This window comes from Pleurodeles waltl, chromosome 5 (assembly GCF_031143425.1).
Source record: "Pleurodeles waltl isolate 20211129_DDA chromosome 5, aPleWal1.hap1.20221129, whole genome shotgun sequence".
In the NCBI taxonomy this organism is placed as follows: domain Eukaryota; kingdom Metazoa; phylum Chordata; class Amphibia; order Caudata; family Salamandridae; genus Pleurodeles; species Pleurodeles waltl.
This window is the reverse complement of record NC_090444.1, coordinates 861,553,590-861,579,131: the sequence shown is the minus strand read 5'-3', so window position 1 is coordinate 861,579,131 and position 25,542 is coordinate 861,553,590. Positions and strand designations below refer to the sequence as shown.

The 25,542-nt window shown below is 43.9% G+C and overlaps 1 protein-coding gene across 5 annotated transcripts in view; it reads right to left on the bottom strand.

Moving 5' to 3' along the window:
- The window catches only part of OSGEP (O-sialoglycoprotein endopeptidase), a 457,196-nt gene that overhangs the window by 16,555 nt on the left and 415,099 nt on the right, over positions 1 to 25,542 (bottom strand). The gene's annotated exons all lie outside the window — the stretch shown is intronic.

The window sequence follows — 25,542 nt, the reverse complement described above, 5'->3', positions numbered from 1 at the left end:
GAGAAAAACGCTGCACACCGACGCGATGCCTTCGGGATGACCGGAAACTTCGACGCACGGCCTCGCAAGGACAACGCCGGCCCGACTTCCAGAGGAGAAATCGATGCGACTTTGATGCACAGCCCCCGTGGAACGATGCGCAGCCGGAAAACAAGCAGGAGAATACACGCACAGACCCGGGACATCTGGTAATCCCTGCGACCCATAGAAGGAGACGGTCCGCGTGCCGGAAAACGACGCACGTCTTCCCCGAGTGAAAAATAACAACGCAAGTCCGTGTGTGAAGGGGCGCAACCGACGCACACACCATTTTTCCTCCTGAAGAACTACGCACGTCTCCCCGCGTGAAAAATAACGACGCAAGTCCGTGTGTGAAGGGGCGTAACCGACGCACACACCATTTTTCCACGCATCTCCTCTTCTGCGGCCCTCTGCAGAGATTTTCCACCAGAAACCAGGTACTTTGTGCTTGAAAGAGACTTTGTTTGCTTATTAAAGACTTAAGACACTTTATATCACTTTTCAGTGATATCTTTACAAATTCATATTGCATCTTTGATCATTTTGACCTGCAAATACCCAGATAAATATTATATATTTTTCTAAACACCGTGTGTATTTTTGTGGTGTTATATTATGGTATTGTATGATTTATTGCACAAATGCTTTACACGTTGCCTTCTAAGTTAAGCCTGACTGCTCGTGCCAAGCTACCAGAGGGTGGGCACAGGCTGATTTTGGATTGTGTGTGACTTACCCTGACTAGAGTGAGGGTTCTTGCTTGGACAGAGGGCAACCTGACTGCCAACCAAAAACCCCATTTCTAACAATGGGCTGCCTGTTCTGTACAGCTGAGGATGGATTTTGCCATCTTGAAAAGTGGCAAAATAGAGTTCTGGGCAGAAAAGTGACACACACCCTCGGATGTGGTCACCTCAAGGGCAGACTAGCCATTGGAACTAGTGGCCCAAAAGCCACTTGTCCCCAAACCCATAAAGCGTCTAAAGCTAGCATTTAAGGGAAACCCCTGACACCAGAGCCTCCGATTTGCTCTGAACTGTGACCTAGGACAACAAAGAGACCTGTGTCCGCATCTCCAGGACTCCATGAAGAAAAAGGCGCAAAACCTTGGACCTGTGGCAGCCATCTTGCATCTGCACGATCACGACTCGTTCCGGACCAGAGATCAGTTCCAAAAGGAAGTCGAACCCCTTTGCAAGTGAAAGGCATTATTACTGATGTAGTCCTTTTGGAGGGACAAAACCTGCTGGCTGGGTTTCCATGAAGAACTTTCCATCTTGCCGGACTGATTAATCATCAACATACTGACTCTATAAATTAATTACTCTATACTTTGATTGACATACAGGAGCGCTTCCCTCCCCTTTTGAATTTTGTTTTCTGGGTATGTTAAGGTCCGTTGTGGTCTGCGAGCAGTAGGTCCCTTTAAAATGTGTAGTGCTGTACTTTGATATTTATGCACTAACACTAGTACAGACGTAGAAACCCATTACTGCTGTTCTCTGGATTTGTATCATGACAGACTCAACTGAAAAAGCATGAGTAAAGATCTAACCGGTAATTGTTCTCTTGACATTATAAATCCTATAAAGCAGAAGAAATAATGTAAGGGTATTTATTAATCTCGGCTTACTTAAGTAGTTGCTTCAACACCATCTATCTGGGAATATTCTGGGGAATATTTTTGGGGGAGATGTTAGAAATGAGGTCTCTAGTTTGCAGTCGGTTTGCACCCCGTCCAAGTAGAGACCCTCACTCTAGTCAGGATAAGGGAGATACCCAGCTCAGATAACCCCTGCTCACCAACTTGGAAGCTTGGCACAAGCAGTAAGGCTTATCTCAGAAGCAATGTGTAAAGCATTTGCACATAACACACAGTAATACAGTGACAACACTACAAAGGGACACCACACCAGTTTTAGAAAAATAGCCAATATTTATCTGTGTAATACAAGGCCAAAAAGAGAGAAATCCAACATACCATAAACAAAATATGAATTTTGCAAGAATTTACTTAAAAAGACAGCTCCTTGAAGTCGATAGCTCCATCTGGGGCTATCACGGCGTCGTGGGCCAGCTACGGTGTCGGGAGGAACCGCCAACAGTGCTTTGGAAATGTAGGGCTTTGTGATCCTTGCAATGAGATCCAGAGTGCGGCGTCGCAGGCTTCTGGAGGTTGGTGAGTGGGTCGTCAAGCCTTTGAAGTCACACATGTTGCAGATCGAACTTTGGGCTGATGAAAAAGTCAGGAGCACTGGTGTGGATGCCGTTGGGGCTGCGGTGCGAAGCGGGACAATGGACATTCGGTGCCCACAAGTCACGGTGCAGATAGCAGCTTGGTGACTGGCGTCCTGCGGTGAGATCAGGGCTGTGGTGTGAAGCGGGCGTGTGACGGGCAGTGACTCAAGGTCAGGGTGCAGGCAGCGGCGTCATAGTTGCTAAAGCACTGTTGTCGGTAGGCCCAAGGCGGCGGTGCAGGCTCCTTGTGACACCCATGGGTCGCATGCAGACAGGGTTGTCTGGTGATGACACTGGCATCGGTGGACAGGGGCTGCGGTGCAGGACGGGCGTTGTGTACCTCACGAGCAGTGTCCTCAGGCCACGGTGCAGGCAGCAGCGTCGGTGTCAGCGTGGAGCGGCATCAGCAGGGATGCCAAGGCTGCGGTGTGAGTAAGGCAATGCGGAGTGTGGGGCCCACAGGTCACGTTGCAAGTAGCGGCTTGGTAATGGGCTAGTTGAGAACAGGGTTGAGGTGCGATGTGGGGCACGACTACGTGTGGCGTCATCAGGTCACGGTGCATTCAGTTGTGTCGTTGACGGCATTGCAGTGGTTTTTCTTCTGTTGCAGCACAAAACACGCAGTTCCCAATGCAGTAGGCAGACAAAGCTGAAGTCTTTGATTTCCCCGAGACTTCCAACAGGAGGCAAGCTCTACTCCAAGCCCTTGGTGGAACTTCACAAGCAGAATACACAACAAAGTCCAGTCTTTGCCCTCTTTAAGGCAGAAGCAGCAACTGCAGGCCAACCCAGCAAAGCGCACACACAGCAAAGGGGCAGTACTCCAGCTCTTCTCCCTGGCAGAGGTTCCTCTTGATCCAGAAGTGTTCTAAAAGTCTGGGGTTTTGGGTCCACTACTTATACCCCTTTCTGCCTTTGAAGTAGGCAAACTTAAAAGGAAAGTCTCTGTTGTTCACAAGATCCTGCCTTGCCCAGGCCTGGACCCAGACACACTCCAGGGGGTCGGAGACTGCATTGTGTGGGGACAGGCACAGCCCATTCAGGTGTAAGTGTCAACTCCTCCCTCCCCACTCTAGCCCAGGAGACTCATCAGGATATGCAGGCTACACCCTTGCTCCCTTTGTGTCACTGTCTAGAGGGAATTCACAACAGCCCAACTGTCAGTCTGACCCAGACGTTGAATACACAAGCTGGCAGAGGCACAGAATGGATTAAGTAAGAAAATGCACACTTGCCACAATTGGCATTTTTAAACAGACAATCTAAAAACCAACTCAGCCAAAAGATGTATTTTTTAATTGTGGGTTCAAAGACCCCAAACTCCAGATCTCCATATGCTCCCAATGGGAAATTGCACAAAAGATATTTAAAGGCTGTCCCCGTGTTAGCCTATGTGAGAGATAGGCTTTGCAATAGTGAAAAACAAATTTGGCAGTATTTCACTATCAGGACATGTAAAACACGCCATTACATGTCCTACCTTTTAAATACACTGCACCCTGCCCATGGGGCTACCTAGGGCCTACCTTAGGAGTGCCTTACATGTAGTAAAAGGGAAGGTTTGGGCCTGGCAAGTGGGTACACTTGCCAGGTCCAATTGGCAGTTTAAAACTGCACGCAGACAGTGCAGTGGCAGGTCTGAGACATGGATCCAGGGCTACTCATGTGCATAGCACACTAAGGGGGTTATTACAACTTTGGAGGAGGTGTTAATCTGTCCCAAAAGTGACGGATATACCACCAGCCGTATTACGAGTCCATTATATCCTATAGAACTCGTAATACGGCTGGTGGTATATCCGTCACTTTACCGCCACCTTTGGGACAGATTAACACCTCCTCCAAAAGTTGTAATAACCCCCTGAGTGCTTCAGACCCACCAGGAGCACTTCATTTACAGGCCTTGGGCACACATAGTGTGCTTTACTAAGAACTTACCAGTAAATCAAATATGCCAATCATGGATAAACCCATCACCAATAAAATTTACATAGGGAGCACTTGCACTTTAGCACTTATCAGCAGTGGTAAAGTGGTCATAAACAATAAACTAGCAAAAACAGATCTGAAAAAATAGAAGGAAGAAGGCAAAATGTTTGGGGATAACCCTGCAAAAAGAGAAATTTCCAACAGGGGACATGAACAAATTGTTCGATTTCTGAAACTTGTAAAGAGAGCCAAACAGTCCACAAATCTGAGCTAATCTTACTATTGATGCTCTCACTTGAGGTAGCTAGTCAGTCTTCTTAGAATCTAAAGATTTGTTGAAATCCCTACACAAACTAAGCCGTCCATTCCAGATAGATTTTAGCTGCTAATGTGTCAAACAAGCTGGGATTCATCAGTAGTAGGCCCTGCAGACAGTAGACATAGGAGCCCTTTTGGAGCCTTATTGTAGTTGGGCAACAATCTGCTTTTAGATTTGGACAGATTTCATAATAGCTGCCGGGTAGACTAGCATACTAATGCAGCAACCCCCTCATGTGGCTGTGTGTTGAGTTGAGGTACTAGAACTCTGTACCCTAATTGTTTGAATGTCCCTATATCATGTGTTTCCAGTATACAATTAAAGTCATCTTAAAAAAACATTCAGTTCTTCAGATCCCAAAGGACCATTTCTAGTCTGATGTAAACCCCTAACACTGCAACTTTGAAGGGGGGAACAAATGTGTTCTTACTGAACGTTGATGTAGTCATTGCCCTCTGGCTTGGTTCTGATTTTCTAGTGTGCCCATTCTAGCCACATCACAACCTTTTCCTAGTGATCTTTCTCCAGAAGCTTCTTGGCCAACAGATTTTATCTCCCTGCCACAGTGAATTCATCCTTCATACTGCTATTATCTCCTCGGTCCAGAGCAGACCAAACCTGAGCTAATGTGGGCCTCCTGATTTTGTGCTTCACTAGGAAGTTAATAGGGGACGGCAGTCCAGATTTGGGCTAAGGCCCTGTACTGCCATTTGTTAAATTTTGTTTTGACCAATGACTTTGTGTTTCACCACTGCGCATATTAGTTGCTCAATGTTCACCAGTAGCACATGGTATGTTTTGTTCAGTTTAGCCGCCTATTAGCTTTGACATGGCATTAGCCATTACTTTCTGTATTCAGTTGAGCCGCCTATGGGCTTTGACATTGCATTAGCCATTACATTCTGTATTCTGCCTATTGGCTTTGACATGCTGTATCCAGTCTAGCCGCCTATTGGCTTTGACATTGCATTCCTATTGACTTTGACATGATGTATTCAGTTTAGCTGCCTATTGACTTTGACATGCTATTAGATATTCTGCCTATTGGCTTTGACATGATATTATACATTACATTTTGTATTCAGCTCCGCTGCCTATTGGCTTTGACATGATATTATACATTGCATTTTGTATTCAGCTCAGCTGCCTATGGGCTTTGACATGATATTATACATTGCATTTTGTATTCAGCTTAGATGCCTATTGGCTTTGACATGACACTAGACATTGCATTTGATATTTAGTTTAGCTGCCTATTGCCTTTAACATGACATTGCATTTGATATTTAGGTTAGCTGCCCATTGCCTTTAACGTGGAGTTAGACATTGCAGTTGAGAATCCAAGCTGTATTTTTCCAAGCTGTGTTTTTGCACCAGAGAACCAAGATGTTTTTCTCACAGTAGACTAGACATGATAAGAGAGAGTACATGGGTGTTGTTTTTCTCTCCGCTGAAGCTTGGGAACAGGAGGAGTCTTGGAGACCTGGCCAGTCTCCAAAAGGCTTGCTCAGTTTCCCAGGTCTGAGAGGAGGGGGCACACCTTTGTAACGAATGTAACAGGCTGCAGAGAGTCAGATTCGAATCTGCCGGACCTCGTGCTGGAGCTTGGCGCAGGCTGCCAGCAATCCCGTGTGGGTAGATGAATCTCTCTTTCTAGCGGCTGACAGGGGTCATCAGCTTGCAGACCTTAGAAAGATGAAGCTGTAGATAGTTCCCACACGGTGAAGTATTTGTTTTGCTTTGCATTCAATATCTTATAAATATAACCTGCTGTGTATATTGCAAACTGATATATTTTGTTTGATTAACGCGGACTTGAAAGCTACTAATTCGTCATACATAAAATATTGTGGTTGGGGAAGAATTAACAACAATAAAAGTCTTCTTTGACCTCAGAAGTGCATTTCTGTTGTGTTATGTTAGTGCTTTAGAAACTAGATAAGAGGAAAGCACTACAGGCCCCTATCCTTTTTCAGGATGAGGAAGTATTTGGAATAAGTACTGAAGTTTGTCTGGTGTGGAAGGTAAGTATGGTGGGAAGGAAATGAAGGGCAGGGTGCATACTCTGAACATTCAGCAAAACCAATTTGTCTGATGTCATGCATCTCCAGCCGGGGAGGAAGTGCTGAACTGTGCCCCCTTTATCCCTCATCTACCTGGCATGAGCTATAGAGGACCAACTAAAGTGGCTTGGCAGATGTTGCGGCAGAGGAGGAGATGAGGGACTTCTCATTTTGCTGCTTTGCATGTTGACTGCCAGTGCAGAGTTTGTGGCCCAAAAGGACTGAACTGGCTGCAGTGCCACTGGCCAGCACTAACAACAAGATTTGCTGCATCCTGTCAATCATGTACTGTTTGTGTTAAAGATTACTTTTGCTGGTAATGGCCCTCTCTACAGGGTCACCCCCAAACCTTTTGCCTTGCTTTTTGTTGAATTTTGCTCTGCTGGTCTTAGGACTCTGTGCACTTTACTACTGCTAACCAATGTTAAAGTGCTTGCGCACACTCCCCTAAACATGGTTTGACTGGCATTTACCTGATTGGCATATTTCATTTACATGGAAGTCTCTTGTAGCGTGGTATACCATATACCCAGAGCCTATAAATTAAATTCTACCAGTGGGCTTGCAGCACTTATTGTGCCACCCACTTAAGTAGCACTTTAAAACATGTCCCACGCCGAGCCATTGCAGCCTGAAGGCAGTGCCCCACTGCCATGCCGACTTGGCATTTATAACATTTTACCAAACCTTAAACTCCCACTTTATTACATATAAGTCACCCCTAAGGTAGGCCCTAGGTAGCCCATAGGGCAGAGTGCTGTGTAATTAAAAGGTAGTACATGTACTTTTCAGTTTTACATGTCCTAGTAGTGAAAAACTCCTAAAATCATTTTCACACTACTCTGAAGCCTACCCCTCCCATACGATAACACTGGGGATTCTTTATTGAAATTAGTAAGTTGTAACTCCTAACTCAGAGTTAGTAGATACATCATGTTAGGTATCTATGAACTTCAATGATAAACCCTCTCTAATAGTAAAGTCGGATTTATCCTTACCAGTTTGTAAAAGCCCCTTTTAGAAAGTTAGCATTTTCCTGCCCTTAGCCCCGTGTGCCTGCAGCCTGCCTTAGGTCACATGATTGGGTGTAACTAACAGGACTTTGTGAATTCCTTCCAGACAGTCACATAACTGTGTGAATAGCAGAGCCTGAAGTGGGCCATTAACTGACTTGAAGGGGTGGACGGAGCTTTCTCACTTACACATGAATAGGCTGGACTCTGCCACCACACTATAGGCTTAACATTCCTGTATTGTCAGTGCAGCCTGCTAGGGGCCAGGGCAGAGGAGGAAGGAAACTCCTGGAACTTCAGACAACCCTTTAGGAAACCTTTCCCAACTTCTATGAGCAGGGAACTAGAGTATAGAAATAGGGCTCTCAGACCTACTCCTCAGTTCACTACTGGACATGAGGAAGGACTGCTTGCTGCTGTGACCCGCTGTGCACTCTACCTGACTGCTGCTGTACCTGGGACTGATTTGCTGACTGAAGAAAGCCTTCCTTGAACCTTTAGAGGTCAGCCCTGCATTTTCACCTGCACCCAGGACTTCAGAAGTGACTCCAAGGGTTAGTTTAGCTGGCCCCCTCTTCAGAGCCACAGGGACATAACACGTTCCCACCATCTTGAGCCCGCACCTGGACTCCGACTGAGTGAGTTTTGAACCCCAAGAGGTCTCCATCCATTGCTAGACCCTTGGTTGTGATGCTAACAGTGCCCAGAAGGCCATTTTCCAAACTGAGGACTTGCTATTTTGAACTTTAAACTTTAATTATTTATAACTCTGGTTTACTAGTTGGATTTTGATGGTTTTGGTGACAATGTATTAAAATGTTCTCTATTTTTCTAAATTTGTTTGGGATTTTTACTGTGTTTCCACTGTGTTCCTGTTTGTGTACTGCATAAATACTTAACACATTGCCTTTAAGTTTAACCGGACTGCTTTTTATGCCAAGGCACCCCGGATTAAATACAGGTTAATTTAGTGACTTTTTGTGGTTTACCATGCAAGGGATTGTGGTTGATGCTTTACCAGGGCTCACACCCCAGTCAGCCAATACCACAAGTTCTCACAACTGTGTTAAATGCTATAATTGACGACATCATTGATGACATCTGAAATGACATCCTAGAACGTAATGAGTGATGCAATATTTGAGATCATGACCAGTGCACTGTTTTGGGGGGGGGGGTGGGGGGGGGCAGGCAAGTTATAGGGTTGGCCTTCGGGCTCCAGGGACTCCCAACCCCTGTGTCAACCCAGGTATGCGCAATGCTGGAGGCAGCAGGGGAAGCCCCATGTCTCCAGCCAGGCCCCCGCATGCTGTGGAAAGCCAGCATAGCTCCCACCTGGAGGGAGGAGCTATTTATGCTGCTCCTTCTGGGTGGGAGCAATATGTTGAGCTATTTCCCTGCCTGTGACATTGTGAGCAGGGAAATAGATCACAAGACTGTTCCCAGCTAGCGTGAACACTTGTAAAGTTCACGCCTGCTGGGAACAGACAGTTTGCTCCCATTTGGCAGGAGATTCAAAAATGCTCCCACCAGATGGGAGCAAACACAAGGTTCCCTGCCTGCAGTGGTGGGGCCAGGGAAACTACTGTGTCACTGGGGTGGCCTTCCTGGGACACAGCAAGTTGCCGGCCCTGCGAGATGGAGTCTCCAGGTCCATAAAAGGCTCATAGAGGGGGGCCGTGTTGCCCATTCACTTTTAAAAAGTTAATTGGCCCTAGGGAATGTGGACACCAGGACATTTGGAGGATTGGCAAGGTGGAAGGAGGTGGGTGGCATCCTCCTTCTCTTTTTGAGACAGTTTGGCTGTGGGGCGGACTTCTGGTGCCTAAAATGGCTCAGGGAAGGGGGGCCACACGCATTCCTCCCCTTAACTAAGCAATGCAGCCCTGGGCGGCAAAAATTGTTGACTCTTTTTTATTTTTATTTTGGCCCCTGGTTTCCCTCCATGTTGATAAGCTGCCTTATTATTAAGCTGTTATAAGCAATTTAGGTAAGTCCTTGTCAATTGTGGCCTGCCATTGCAGAGTGTATTCTAGTTGCAGGTATCTAAAAAAAATAAAAAAACGGAGTTACCTCCAATTCAGACGATCCCTGCATCATAACTTTCTGGTTCCACATGTCCCCCATTTTAAATGTGCCTAATTAATCCCATCAGTTTCACACTAACAGAAGAGTCCCTACAGCCATAAATCCCAACTCATTTGCAACCATCAACCATGTATACATCACAGCAGCATTGGTTCGGTTAGCAAGGTTGTCAGTTCCCGCTCGCTCCTCTTTTAGTAAGCACGTGAGGGGAGTGTGACCAATGGTTCAAATCAAATCAAATCATTAACATTTATAAAGCGCGCTACTCACCCGTGCGGGTCTCAAGGCGCTAGGGGTGAAGGGGGGGTTATCGCTGCTCGAACAGCCAAGTCTTTAGGAGTCTCCGGAAAGCGGAGTGGTCCTGGGTGGTCCTGAGGCTGGTGGGGAGGGAGTTCCAGGTCTTGGCCGCCAGGAAGGAGAAAGATCTCCCACCCGCCGTGGAGCGGCGGGTGCGAGGGACGGCAGCAAGTGCGAGGCCAGCGGAGCGGAGGGGGCGGGTGGGGACGTAGAAGCTGAGGCGTCTGTTGAGGTATTCCGGTCCCTTGTTGTGGAGGGCTTTGTGTGCGTGGGTGAGAAGACGGAAGGTGATCCTTTTGCTGACTGGGAGCCAATGCAGGTGTCTCAGGTGTGCGGAGATGTGGCTGTTGCGGGGTACGTCGAGGATGAGGCGGGCCGAGGCGTTTTGGATGCGTTGCAGGCGGTTTTGGAGTTTGGCGGTGGTCCCGGCGTAGAGGGTGTTGCCGTAGTCCAGGCGACTCGGGACAAGGGCGTGGGTCACGGTTTTTCTGGTGTCGGCGGGGATCCAGCGGAAGATCTTGCGGAGCATGCGGAGAGTGAGGAAGCATGCGGAGAGTGAGGAAGCAGGCGGAGGACACGGCGTTGACTTGCTTGGTCATGGTGAGAAGAGGGTCCAAGATGAAGCCGAGGTTGCGGGCGTGGTCTGCGGGGGTCGGTGCGGTGCCGAGGGCCGTGGGCCACCAGGAGTCGTCCCAGGCGGACGGGGTGTTGCCGAGGATGAGGACTTCCGTTTTTTCAGAGTTCAGCTTTAGGCGGCTGAGCCTCATCCAATCTGCGACGTCCTTCATACCCTCTTGTAGGTTGGTCTTGGCGCTGGCAGGGTCCTTGGTGAGGGAGAGTACAAGTTGGGTGTCGTCGGCGTAGGAGGTGATGATGATGTCGTGCTTGCGTACGATGTCGGCGAGGGGGCTCATGTAGACATTGAAGAGTGTCGGGCTGAGCGATGAGCCTTTAGGTACGCCGCAGATGATCTTTGAGAACCCCATATAGAGCCTCTGGATTTGTTTTATTTTTATCCTAAGCACACATGACAATTGTGTGTGCACTGAGGGAGCACTGTGACATTGAATGCAACCAAGAGCTGGACTCTGTGATCTGGATGGACACACCACATGCACTTTTTTTTTTTTAATGAGCGTGACTACCAATGCTCACTGAGCTGTGGAGGCCTGCGAGTGGTGGCAGCAACTGATTGTGTTGGCAAAACAGGCCTTTCGACCTGTTGCCTGCATGGGGGAGTTGCCTATTAGCCTCTCCTAGTTAATTTATCTGTCACTCCACTGCAACCGCATAATTTATGCAGGATAGGGACGGAGTGGCTTATTGTTACCCTATATATGAGTAGTAAGATAAGCATGAGGTGTGTGTGCTGTGGTAGCTGTAGAATTATCTCCAGTGTGAAATTGGTACATAGGCTGGAGGATAGAGAGAGCCTGTCAGACATCATTGTGACTTTCAAGGCTCCTCATCAAAGCATTTCTGGTCCTTTGTAATAGGCCACCCTCTAAGGTGTGGAGGATAGGAGACAGAGGGCCCATTTTAAGAGCAGGGACAATCCTGGTCCCCTTCCTGCTCTCTTCTCCTCAAGACGTGCTACCCTAAACTGGTTGAGAGGTATCTGAGTGGAAAAGACACTCTTTGTGCATTTTGTTTTGGTTTACCCTGACTGGGAGCACTCAGCCCCAACCCTACTTCTTACTAGCAATAGAAAACAGACTGTGATTTGAACAGTTTCTGGGAAATACACAGAGGTCAGGAACTACCTGAAACCAGTCTGAGAGCTGGACCTGCTGAATACACAATCAGTCTGCGAACTTGACATAAGTATAAGCCGAAATCCACAATCATGGTGTGTGCATTTCAAACAGTAGCAGGGATCTCACATCAGTTGAGGACAGCTTCAGGTTTGGGGTCACTGAATCCCAACTCCCCTTTGCATGTTTCAGGAATATATCGAGAAATGCTGGCTTGATATTACTTTACAGGCACAGAATACTGGAGAGAAGGGATGCTCAAGGTTCTCTTCCTCAAAGAGGAGGGCTGGGAGAAGATGCGCAGGAAGAACTGAAGTTGGGCTTTTGACGCAGAGAGAAGGAGCAGCAGCAGCAACATGCTGTGTTTTTGAGGCCTTCAGACATTAGCTGTCTTGCAGTATACTCCAAATGAGAATGTTTAATTCCCCAAAGCATGTGGGGCTTAACTTCTCAATACAACAGGGAAGCTTTGTAGAGCGCAGCCTGGGGTGTTGGAAGTGGCCCCTGAATGGCAGCATTGCAAAATAGAGTTTTGACAGCTTGCCGCCATGAAACATTACTACAGTTATCAGTGGTTTACGTTCGACAGAAGGAAATAGCGGCTGTGATCTCTTAGCACTACAACGATTCGCAACCGCAATCAGCAGTTCATTACAGTAACAAGATCTGCACTTCGACCTGGGACAGGCTCTTTTTGTGTTTGTCTGGTGAGCTTAAACTTTGGGCCGGAGGAAGACCACAAGAATAAGATTTCCTTCCTTCCAGGCAGCACCAATGAGTGGGCCCTTTGTCACCTGTGCTACCACCCCCTAAACCAAAGACGCGCGACTACGTACAGCCGCTTGCCTGCGAGTAATGCAAGACACCATCAGACCAGGACCAGGCACAGTCTAGACCTGCCACTCCCATACAGAATGTAAGTGAGAGCACACAAAGGCTCGATCAGCACCTAATTCCCAGCTGACAATGCACTGTAGGAAGTGCCTGTGCACTGAACTAACAGGGTACCGTGTGCAAACAAGAACTGTGGAAACTATGAGACAGACACACCAGGGTAGCTATCATCTAAATTAGAAATCATTGTTACTTAAAACTATATCTAGCAAATTAGCCCATGTCTGGTTGGAGGTGAAGGGAAGATATACTTCCACTGAACCATAGGTCTCCTAAATTTGTCTTTTCACCATGATCGTGTATCTGGAAGTATGTTAAGATCACGTCCGGAGACACCGAGGTAGCGTTTTGTGTCGTATTTATTATTAAATAAATAACCGACAAAGAGCGCAGAAACCGCGTCTCATCTCCGGCTTCTTCTCTCCTCCAACTGCCGTACGGCCTCGCTCGAGCCACCCGACGCGACCGAGGCAGTCCGGGTTCGGCACGCAGCAGCGCGCGCCGAACCTGAGCATAACATATTCTCTCTCTTTTTTTTTTTTAACAAAAAGAACAACTTACATACATAAGAAGGAAATACATAAAAGCATTGGATAATCTATGCATGACATAACATTTTACAATCAGATCAGCGTGACCATGAGATAAAAAAAACTTAAAACATACTTGCTAAATACTATGATGTTCCCCGAGTTTGATCGGAACCCGTTTCTCACGGACAGACCTCCTCAAGGTGTCGGGTCCTAACAAATGATTGTCTAGCACCCTGCGTTCTTGATGAATACCCTCTGACCCACAGGTGTCACTTCCACCCACTCCACGGTGCCCAACATCCTTAACCTTAACAACCTTCCCCATATTCCACCATTGACCACCCTCAACCACAATGGCATTACCACATACTTTCTTTACCCTCACAGGAGAGCCATAGCAGGCTTCCCCTTTCTTCACAAATGTCTGTAACTTGACACACACCAGATCTCCAGGTTGGAATGAGAGTATTTTTGTAGAATTCTTCAGGTCATACCTAGCTTTTACCTTTTCTTGATTTTTTTTTTTACTTCACCCAACACCCCGTCCTTGTCCACCGAATCAGGAATTTTACCAGAGACAGCTCTGGCTAACCACGCTGGAAACATTCTTGAGGTGCTACGTCTTCCTTTGAGCAGTTCAAAAGGAGAAATTTTTGTCACAGAATGTGGAGTGGTGCGATAGAACCACAACATCGAATTCACTGCTTCTCCCACATCTAGTTTACTCGCTTTAGCCCAGTTGATACACTCCACAACCACCCTATTCATTCTCTCTACTAAACCATTGGTTTGAGGATGGTATAGAGAACTTTTCAAATGTTTCACACCAGATTCTCTCAGAAACATTTCCATGTCATGACCCACAAACTGTACACCATTATCCGAAATCAAGGTTTCCGGAAAACCTTCCCTCCAAAAAATCTCTTTGAGAAACTGAATCGCACTACCCGCAGTAGGCGTTTGCAAAAAAACGCACTTCTGGCCACTTACTGTAATAGTCCATTAACACAAAAGCATAACGCATCTGGATGGGGAGAAAATTGAAAGGTCCAACCATATCGACCCCAACTTTGATCCAAGCCTTGTCCGGTAACGATATGGGTTGTAATGGAGGATTTGCAATCCTCAACCCTTTTTCTGCACCATTACACACCACACACCCACCAACCACTCTTTCTACATCCTTGTCCATAGATGGCCACCAATAGTGAGCTCTAATACGTCTTAGTCATAGTGGCACCAAGATGATCCTCATGAGCATGGTCCACCAACCTTGCACGAATCTCACATGGGGGAACACATTTATCATTCCTCAAAATGATTCCACTTTCAATTGACAATTCATCACCCAACTTGACATATGGCTGAACTTCAGGATTCACATTTCTTTCCTTAGGCCACCCATTGATTATATGCTGCTTAACAATGGACAACACCTCATCACTGCTTTCAGCCTCCCTCCACACAGTCTCAGTGCACACCTTGGATTCATCAGCATCAATTGCAGCTATGAAACAATCTTCCACATCATCCTCTAAATCAAGATTACTTTCTTCACATATAGGTAGACGAGAAAGAAAATCTGCTGTGAAATTGTCTTTCCCCGGAATATACTTGACCTGAAAGTCATACTGCAACACTTTTGTGGTGAGGCGTGCGATACGAGGAGTCGTATAGTTTATTTTATCACCATTTAAAATGTAAACCAACGGTTTATGATCTGTTTAAATTACATATTTTCTGCCCCATACATAACTCCTAACTTTTTCATTAGCCCAATAGCATGCTAGCAACTCTTTTTCAATCACTGAATAATTCAATTCAGGATCACGTAAAACTCTAGCAGCATAACTTATAATTTTCTCTTCTTTCCCAAGACCTTGCGACAACACCGCCCCCAACCCATACCTACTAGCATCCACCGTAATCGTACACAATTGGCTGGGGTCGTAAGGACTCAGTGGCCTGGCGTTTACAAACTCCTGCTTCACACCTTCGAAAATGGTTTTACACTCACTGTCCCATTTAAACAGAACTTTGCTTTTGAGCATATTGGACAAAACTTTCATTTTGCTAGCATAGTTGGAAATGAACTTTGAATAGCATTCACACAGGCCAACAAAAGATCGTAACTCATCTTTATCTTTAGGGTTAGGGGAATCTACAATCGCCTTTACTAAACCAGGACGAGGTTTAATACCTTCCCCAGACACACAATGGCCCAAGAATTCTATTTTTTGTTTATAAAACTCACACTTTTCCTTATTCACACAGACTCCAAAGGACTGAAAAATATTAAACACTGATCTAATTTTCTCATTGTGATCTTCTAAACCCCTTGTGTGAATCAACACATCATCCTGAAAGATCAAAATACCTTGGATACCCCCCAAAATTTTGTGCATGATGCGTTGGAACGCTGATGCCGCAGAAGCCCACCCAAATGGCATCCTGCAAACCTGGAAAGTGCCAAAGGGTGAATTGAAAGCAGTGTAATGGCGCGAATCCTCATCCAGTTCAACCTGGTGATAAGCAGATGCCAGATCAATCTTTGAAAACCATACTGAGCCCCTGAGCCCTTCAAGTAGGTCACTGATCCTGGGTAAAGGATATGAGTCTACCCATATTTCCTTATTGAGACTCCTGAGATCCACACATAAAGGCAGGTCACCATTACGTTTACGGGCAACAACCAAAGGAGAAAGCCACAAACTGGACTCAATTGGCTCAATTACCCCATTCTGTTGAAGCTTGTCCAATTCAGATTTAAGATCTTCTCTTAAACTAAATGGTACTGACCTGACTTTATGTCTTACAGGAATGGCCCTATCCTTAACCTTTATTCTATGCTTGAATCCTGTAATCTTCCCCACACCCTGGGCAAAAATACCAGGAAACTCATCCTCAAACGGTGTCTTGGAATCTGCACACTCCACAACCAAAACCTGCTCTTTTGTTCCAGGGTTCAGCGCCATGCCAAACAAACCCTGATGATACCACCCCAAAATGTTCAAACCCTTGTAGGCCACATATATTTTACCAAAAATCTTGCGACCCTTGAACACCAAAATGTCTTCTATGTAACCTTCTAACTCAATTTTCCTGCCTTCATACGAGACCGGAGACCTATCAGGAGGGAACAACTTTCTGTCACCCCAAGTATTATGAAACAGATCTGATGAAATCATAGTAATGCGTGCCCCAGAATCCACCAATAAACGAAGCCTCTTATCACCAACCCAAATATCCACCATGGGATCTATGCATTGGTTATGTTCCTTGACCCCTAATACTTTATCTGTGACCACAACAATCATGTCTTGGAAGGCTTTTACAAAAGATTCTTCTCTATTTTCTTCTTCTTCCTCCCCTATGGACGTGACATTAGCTTGCTTATTACTAGTGGATTGACAGACTCTAGCAAAGTGACCGACTTTACCACATTTTCTACACATAACGTTCTTTGCAGGACAAGACTTGCGATCTTTGAAATTAGGCATGTTTCCACATCTAAAACAAATGTTCGAAGATCTAAAAAAAAATTGTCACTCTTCTTCATATCAGTATTCTTTGCCACACCCCTTTTTGTAACCACGCTGACATGAAGAGGATCCAAACCCTTCACAGTAGAGCTAGAAGAAAGTTCCATCAAAGAGATCTGGGCAAGCTCCACACTCTTGCCTACTTTGATAGCTTCATCCAACGTTGGATTTCCCATGGTGAGTAATTTCTGCTGAATATGTTTATTTGAACAATGACCGATGAACTGGTCCCTTATGAGTTGGTCTTGAAAATCCCGAAATTCACACATGGAAGCCAGTTGTCTTAGAGCACTGACATATGCATCAACATCCTCGCTTTGAAACTGCGGACGCTTGAAGAATTTGTGCTGCAAAACTACAAGACTAGGTGAAACATCAAATCTTGTGGATAATTTTTTTGTAGTCATCAAATATTCATCTAGTTCTTCTATATCACCTTGCGGTAGCTCAGGTAAGTGTTTGAAAATCTCTCTCCCTTCATACCCCAATGAATGTAACAGCATTTCTTTCTCTCAGGATGAAAACGAGAGGCACCTATTGCACCCAGATAGGTTTCAAAACCATCAAACCACTGTCTCCATGGAATAGGAGGAGCCCCAGGAGTTTCCAAGAACGGGGGATTGACAGACTGCATTACTAAAACCAGGCGTGACGTTTACAGTCAATGTGTTATGACAATGTAACAATAAAGTTCAATTGGAGATCCAATTCAGTAAAGGTTCATGCACGAATTACTTCCAAGATGGCACCAGAAATGGCCAATTCCAGTAAAAATAAGTACACATTCTATACTTGCTGATTCACCAACCTCCGGAAGAGAACACCCAGAATACGTCTGTTTTCTTCACAGAAATGATATGTAGGACACCTCCCAGGAAGAAACTGCATGCACGCGTAGTAGGAAACCAGCTCGTCGCCACTTAAATACTGCTAAGATCACATCCGGAGACACCGAGGTAGCGTTTTGTGTCATATTTATTATTAAATAAATAACCGACGAAGAGCGCAGAAACCGCGTCCCATCTCCGGCTTCTTCTCTCCTCCAACTGCCGTACTGCCTCGCTCGAGCCACACGACGCAACCGAGGCAGTCCGGGTTCGGCACGCAGCAGCGCGCGCGGAACCTGAGCATAAAGTAATACCAGAGCAGTAGTAAGTTCTGCTGAATCACTAAGTAAATTATTTTTGCCAATATGTAGTTTTTAGCTTTACGCCATGATTAAAGTACATTTCTTCATAAGTAAAAGTGCACACAGGACAATTATGTATTGGTTATTTGTTTCATTAAGTTCTTACTTCCTACCTTGCACCACCTCCCTGACAAAGCTTTGGACTTGTCAAATTCGTTATCTTGAGAGTCAAGTGCTAATGGGGTGTAGCTGGGGTTCAGTCTTGGGTTCAGTAGTAAGTTAAAGCCCCACGACACTAGTGGTAACAGGCTTTCATTTTTACAAAATAAGTCACATAGGTGATAGAATTACAACCTGATCAGCCCCAGCTTAGAAATATTCTAAGCAATAATGGAGGAATCACAGATTCGACCTGGTTGAAAGTTTTGCCACAAATCTTGACTAAACTGGGTGTTTAAATCCCTTCATCGTCCCTAAGGGTCAGTTAGTAAGGACTGTTGCAAGTAATTCATTTCAGTCTTCAATAATGAGATACGGTGGTATGCCCCATTTGTCCTTAGGCTTTCCTTTTTTGGGGGTAAATGTTATTTTGGTCATTCTAGTGGCATGCTTTGCTTGGGTCGCCTTGATCATATATAGTGAGTGGCCCACAGTTTGGCTGGTGAACTTATTTAACAATTCAGCTGAAAGTCCACTGGGCTCCATGCCTCCTTACCTGTTTGTGAGCAGTGATAGGGCAGCCTCGTCAGTTAAGTCCCCTTACTGTCTCCACCTATCTTCCCCAAGTAAACTCGAGAGGCTGTGTATTTCATAAAACATTGCATCTTGGCTTCTGTTTTTAATACTAAGACTTTGTAAAAGAACTGTAAATGATAGGCAAACACCGGTGTTTTGGCCATATCACCACCAACTCTGTCACTAATTTTTAGTATTGAATTTCTGCACTCACCTTTTGCCCTCGTTTTGTTTGCTGAGCTCAATAGTTTTCCTACAATGTGGCTCACATCATACATTCTCCTTGGGAGCTCAGGTACGGCCCTCAAGATAGCCATTCCACTCTTCTCCAGGATGTGTACAGAAACTCCGAAACGACCCTATAAGCCCAATTTAGGAGGTACCTATTTACAAACATCTCTATTGTAACTCCACCTCAATTAAATAATGACTAGGTCTGCAGTTTCAGGACGAACATTATACAAATTACAACAGGTATCAGGTTTGCCCAGAGGGAAACAGCGCCTCACCGTTCCTCTCCAAGTGCAACCCCATCTTCAAGCCACCCTCAGGATCACCATTCTATACTACACTGCAATTGCAAAGGTGTGCAACACAACTGGTCGGCCACAAATACACCACAAACCTACAGTTCTCCAAAAATGGGAGATGGTCCGGCACCCCATCGCTCTGCAATCTCATGAACAAGTTATTTATCTTCAGTTATGCACATTCTGGTAGTCACTCCAAAGGTATATAAATTTAAAAATATCTGCAATAACTCCAGTGCGCTGACAGATGGCACTGTGAGACTCTAGAACTGCCTCTGGATGTGATGACTCACTAGCAGGACACAGGTGCCATCCATGCCCACTTGATGTCAGTTTGTTTCTGAGCTCTTCATTGCAAATTCAGAACTCCACTCTCAATTTAATCTCTTGCTTTAATTCTCTAAAGCTTTTCAAAACAGTATGCTACGGTTGTCTCCCACAATGATTACAGGCTTTAAGCTCTGCCAGAACTGGCAGAAGCAGATTCTCACGGATTCTCATGACTTCTGCTTTTGGTGCCTCAGAATCAAGCATGACATGAAGTCCTAAAACAAATGCTCCATAATGCACCAAAAGGCCACTGGGAAGCCGAGTACAAGAACAGAGGTAGGCCCTGTTCAAAGTTACAGGATCGTTGCAGTCCCGTTCACCGATACACCTGAGACAAGGTTGAAAGACAAGTCAATGTGTACATGTAAGTCCAAGGAGGATCGACCTGTCCCTCCCAGTCCCACTTCAGGGAGAAGTTTAACATTCATTAAAAAAAAAAAAAAAAAAAATCATTTATAAAGATGCAGCCGATACATAATCAGAAAATAGTCATATATAAATATCATATAAATGAATAAAAAGGATCATACAGTGCAGATTTAGAAAATTAAACAACCAAAATTAATTCATCTATTAAGAACACAGATTAATTTGTGTGACGTGCAATTCCTACATAAGAAGATCCACCCGAATCCGACATAATTTCAGAGAAGTGTAGGAAAAAAGGTACAAATACGAAAGTTAATGTTACTGTGCAAAAATTATATCAGACACGGAAGAGTGGCACCGTAATATCTACTGATCCTCCTATTCTTCCAGATTCTGCCAGACTTTCCTATGTCTTTCAAAAGCGCCCACTCTTTTGGTGTATAAATTCTTGTGAAAGGTAACCTTATGCATTCTGGCGTAACACTGAGCAACAGATCAAATTATATCTGTCTTCCAGGTAGACAGGATGAGTGACTGAGCTACTTAAGTGTCTATAAAGAAAACTGAGTCGGCCCAATGGAAATACTATCAGAAGAGGTTAAAATACCAAATAACGCCCCTAAAACATCAGGAGTGATTTTTCGCCTCATCCTTGCATCAACTGCAGAATAAAATTTCAAACCAGAAAAAGCATAACCTGAAGCAGGAAAACATCATATGAAGCCAATCACCGACCTCATGTCCACATCTTAATCACACCGATTAACCCCCTAAATACATATTTTGGATTTTATCAGGCATATAATATAGCATCCCTTTTGAGAAAAACACAATTCTTTTAAAATTGGCCACATAAATTGCTTTGGAGCTGAGCCGACTGTAATAATACCATTGGCCAACAGCAATTTTACATCCTGTAGAAGAAGCGATTTTGGGGGGAAAAACCAAAATCAAGGAGCAAATTAACACCCAAATTCTGGAGTAATATTCTATAACAATTTCCCACTCCAACTAAGACAGGTCATAAAAAAACAGCCTGGTTGATTTTCTCGGACAATTTGTTTATACTGAACATGTAAGCCAGAAAAGAAATGTTTGATTTGGGTGTAACTATAAACAGTGTGCAGCTAATGGAAGAATTGTTCTGTATTAACGTCTGCCAGGAAATAACTTGATGATTGCTGCTGAAGCAGCTATATAAATTAAAATATTAAGGGGTGCTTATGCATTTGAATATTAACAATAATAATATGTAGAGAAAATTAATGTAGAAAAATAATGTGCACGTTTGAAAATGTGCCCACGGAGAATTGTCACCAAAATTCACGAATTATACGAAAAATGAATAAAAATGTGAAAAGTTTGAAAATGCGTAATAATAATGTAGTAATATGTCATATTGAGCTATATTATATATGTTTTACACTATATTGTTGAGCTAACTTAGCCGAAGTTGCGTTCTAGTTTTGCCAGGCCTCATGCAGAAGCTGAATAATCATGCATGGTAGAAAGCTGATGTGTTTAACTGACCCTGAACCACTTGTGTTAATAAAATGTGCTTAGCTAGAATATTCTGCAATGAACCAACGGACAGGAGATGAGGGACTAGAGTATGTAACCAATTCAGTGTAAAGCAGACAAGATGTACTTTCCCACGACTCAATAGAGACACTGACTGGAGAAGAAGATGCAATATTTTGGATACCTGATGAGCCGGATGATGAGGACATCGTACAGTGAACCAATCGACACCCTGAGAGTGGCGTAAAATTAGAATTCATAGATTTGTAAATTAAATATTATTGGACAGCGTCACATATGGTGACTTATTGACCAATTAGGAATTAGGGGATAGTCTGGGCAACTTTCAGAACTTATTCTGAAAATGATGCAATATTGGGGAGAAGAGATTTGAGATTCTGTCATTGGGCTCATGCTCTTGAGAGCCTGATGCGTTGCTGATCGATTAAAGACCTGAAGACGAAGACTGACTTTGTTGCTGATCCATACCGTGGATAGGTAGCTATGACAATGTGACTGATTGACTTTTGTGCCTCTTCTTTCTAGGTACCAACTGCGCTGTTTTATAGTTTTTCTTCTAGCTAGATGTTTTTCTAAATTCATGTTCTGAACTGTTTTCGCATGAAGTCCCACATGCCAATGCTAATCTGGATTAGGTAGGGTTCCTATTCTGAGACCTTGACATATACAGTGACAAATGATTGATGGATTGATTTGCTGAACTCTGCTATTCATGTTAACACATTCTTCTTTATTGGCTTATGTTGAGGCATTAGGACGCATGTTTTCTGAAGTTCTGATTAAGTTATGTTATTGGTGGTCACTAATGAATTACTCTTGAGTGGATTGAATAAAGTTTGAATTAACTTTATGATTTACTATTGTAACTAATAGGGAAATAAAATTGATAAAACGTATAATTGAGTTGTGGTTATTCGTGAGATGTTGACGTTATTCACTGATGATTAATGTTTTTTGCTTATTGGTTATTGATTCATGTATTGATTATTAATGGTCATCGATTACTACCTAGCTAGGATACTCCATGCGAATCACGAGGTTCATCAACCTGTATGCGTCCCCTTGCAAGTTACTTACTAAGGACCAGGCGCGTTAGCATTGCTAAAATAACAATCGATTTTCCGAAAACCAAGGTTGGTCGAGTTGCTACATTTAGCTTGACCAAGCCGTAAATCTAACTCAAGACAGGAGGACAGTTTAATTTGTGTATGTAAATGGGGGAGTTTATAAACGAACCAGAGCGGGTTGAAATAATCAATAAGAATTTGGGGTGTTGAGGGGGTCTCATACCTCGTTCTTCTACGTAGTCTTGGGATCTATAAAAAAGAAAAAAAAAGATCTATGCCAAAAGGATTTAGCAGGATGTTCAAATGAAAATTACTACTTGCAATGTTTTAGGTTTTAGATGCTTATAACAGACAATTTAGCAGAGCCTCTTGATAGTAAGCCATAAAACAAAGGCCTGCAGTTTAATCTGCGGTCTCTTCCTGTGCCAGATAAATCCTCTAATTTCTGCATCAGTGGCATTAAAAAAGGATTGTGGAATTTTGATCATTACGTTAGAAAAAATGAATAACAAAGGTAGTATGTTAATTTTTATCAGAGACCTGGCCTATAATTGTAAGAGGGGGGATTCTCCCATTGTTTAAGTAAACCACGAACTTTTGGAGAGGATGGAAAGATAGTAAAGAGTGTACAGATCTTCAAATTTTGAAGTTACCTGGAAGCCTAGATATCGAATGGGGCACTCTATATGGCAACCCGCTCGTATTGTGATAGGGAAAGTGCCAGGGGAACATTTAAATAACAGAGCTTCAAACTTCAGCTAATTGATCCTGTACTGCTGTGAATTTGTTATTTTTCACTAAGAATCGCTGAATAACGGATTCGTCTGCAGCTAATTATAAGACCATATTGTTAGCAAATAATGTGAGCTTCGGTGCACCAAACCTTGGGATGGATGCCGCAGCCTAGAGGCTCAATAAATAGGGCAAATAAAGTGTAGAATTTCGGCACCCTTGTTGAGGGTCCTGTCTGATGATCTCCACCACTGACATTGTTAATAATGATGTTAGCTTTTGCATCAATATATAAAGTTTTTAACAACTGTGTGAAACTGGGCAGAAAAGCAAATTCAGAGAGGTTTAAGAATAAGACTTCCCATTCAACAAGGTCGAAAGCTTTTTCCACATCCAACATTATCACTGCTGCCTTGACCTTATGGTTGGAATAAAAATTTACAGCTTGAACCAAAAAGATTATATTTGAGGTAATGGTGTGAGCTGGGAGAAAGGCATTCAGATTCGTATGTATAATGGACTGAGCCACCAAAGAGGACCTATTGGCAATGATCTTGGTAAACAATTTGTAGTCACTGTTGAAGAGACTTATGGGCTGATAAAAATGAACATCTACCTCTGACTTATGCTTTTTCAGAAAACTAATCTCAAACGATTCTGTAATAGTTCCCAGTATGGCACATCCAGAAAGAGTCTGATTAAACAAATAAACAAGTACTGGGCCAACTGCAAAACAAACATCTTGTAGACCTCTAAAGGGATACAGTCCTTTCCGCATGCTTTGGCATTAGGGAAAGATTTTTCCACCTGCTGGAGTTCTGCCGAAATAATTTCTTTCTGGTATGCTGAAAACTTTCGCCGGTCAATAGCATCTAGCCAATTTGTAACAACTGTTTTGTAACAGTTGCAGAAGTGAGCTATGAGAGTCAGAATATAATCTGGAGTAATGACCACGGAACAATTCAGCGAGTGCTTGGGACTGTGATACAACTGTATTGATCAGCGGGCCACAAATCATTTTGATAGCATTAGCACTGGCTCTATGTTTGACCGACCAAGCTACAAATGTACCCATGTACTCTTACCTTTTCTGGAGGTATGAGTTATGATCATCTGTTTCTTTGGCAGAAAACTCCTAGAAGTTTTCTCTAGCTTGAGCTAAATCTGTCTTCGTAAGTACAACAGCAGTCAAATCATGCGCCTTATTGGGTTCATCCATGGTAATCTGGAGTTGAACACACTTTAACTTATCCGCCTTTCTTTGCTTGGCCTGAAAAGAAATAACTAGACCTCTAAAAAAATACCTTCAGGGTTTTCCATACTGTAAAGTCGGAAGCGGAGCCTAAATTAAGATTAAAAAATTCCAATGTTTGGTGCATTTGTTCGGCCCAGCAATCATTTGTAAGCAGTGCTTTGTTACAGACCCATCTAAGTATCTGGGATGGGGTAGCCTTAAGATTGAGCTCTAAAGAGATGACGACCAAATGATCTGAGAATCAATTACTCAGTATAACAGAGTATGTCCATCGAATTGAGTAAGAAACAAAAAAAAAAAATCTATCCAGGACATGGATATCGCTTGGAGTGACAAGGGTATTGTCGCTCAAGGGGATGTTCCACCCGCCGAGGGTCCATTAAGGCAAAATCTCACATAGAAAAAAACAGGACTGTAACGGATTTAGGCTTATTTTGATGTTTGACCTTGCAAGGTGAATCAAGAAAAGTCTTCTGAAGTAGATTAAAGTCGCCCCCTATTACTAAGTAATACGTAATCTGTTGCAACACACTATGAAGATCTTGCAAAACTGAAGGGGAGTCATCAGTGGCCATGTAATAACTTAGAACGTTGAATAGTTAATATTTAATTTTGGCTTTAACCCACAGCCGCCGATCACCCAGATCTATAACAACACCAAATATTTCACACTGAACTGTTTTTGTGACCAATATTGCAACCTGTGTATTGAAGCCTGAGATGAAGCAAAGAATGAATGCTGGATGTAAGCTGGCATTTGGGGTATACATGTCTTGTCCTTCAAGTGTGTCTCTTGTAAAAATATCGCGTTTGCGTCTAATGATCTGAACCATGCTAATAACCCCCATCATTTTGTAGTGTTATTGATGCCATTCACGTTGCAAGAGACTATTTTCATCGTTTTAAGTGACATCTCTTAAAACGAATCTTACATAAATCAAATCTGTCTGCTGGATTTTTTTTCCCCTTATTTTGACAATCACAAGCTCGAAAACACCCAGTCCGTGCCCCCTTACCCTCTTGCCTCCTCCCACTCAGCCCTCTCCTAACCCCCAAGTGCCCACCCCTCCCCCAGGGATGGCTTACTGATCCAAGTATATTAAATTGTCCCTTAAGTAACATCTTGAGCTTGGACTGCTGTGTTCTGGCTACTTGAATACCT